We start from the raw sequence: 727 nt of genomic DNA on the forward strand, positions 1-727 counted from the left end.
CTTTCTTTCTTTCTTTCTTTCTTTCTTTCTTTCTTTCTTTCTTTCTTTCTTTCTTTCTTTCTTTCTTTCTTTCTTTCTTTCTGTTTCACCAGATAGGGTTTCTCTGTGTTGCACCTCCCTTAAAGTAATATCATATGTTTAGTTCTTATTCTAATTCATTCGCATTTAGGAAGGCTCTGGGGTAGGAACCCACAGAGCAAGACTAAAGTTATACACTGGTTGATGAAGTTAAGTGAATCAGAAGCCTTTATTTTTTAAGTTATGTGAGTGTGTGTCTCTTTGTGAGTATGTGAATGTGAGTGCAGGTGCCCTTAGTGGCCAGGAAGACATCAGGTCCCCTGGAGCTGGAGTTACAGGCACTTGTGAGCTGCCTGACATGGTGCTCGCATGAGGACTCAGGTCCTCCGCAAGAACACTATGCACTTAGCTGCTGAACCATCTCTGCACACCCTGATTACTTTTTATTTTATGGTGCTGGAGTTGAAATCCAGGCTTCACAAATACTAAGCACATATTCTACTGCTAAGCTACACCTTATACCTGTGTTGTTGAGTTGTGAGTGAAGCTTTCTCTGTAAATAATCACCTTCATTCTTTGTTTGTTTGCTTTGTTTTTGAGATAGGATTTTAGTATGTAGCTCTGGCTGTCCGGGAACTTGCTCTGTAGATCAGGCACTCACATTAGGCGCCTACAACTGCCTGTGATGCCAGCCCAGGGGCATCTGACA

General features: G+C 41.8%; 1 protein-coding gene across 1 annotated transcript in view; it reads left to right on the forward strand.

Moving 5' to 3' along the window:
• The window catches only part of Hsdl2 (hydroxysteroid dehydrogenase like 2), a 38,824-nt gene that overhangs the window by 18,444 nt on the left and 19,653 nt on the right, over positions 1 to 727 (forward strand). The window lies entirely within an intron of this gene.

This window comes from Microtus ochrogaster, linkage group LG5, assembly GCF_000317375.1.
Source record: "Microtus ochrogaster isolate Prairie Vole_2 linkage group LG5, MicOch1.0, whole genome shotgun sequence".
NCBI lineage: Eukaryota > Metazoa > Chordata > Mammalia > Rodentia > Cricetidae > Microtus > Microtus ochrogaster.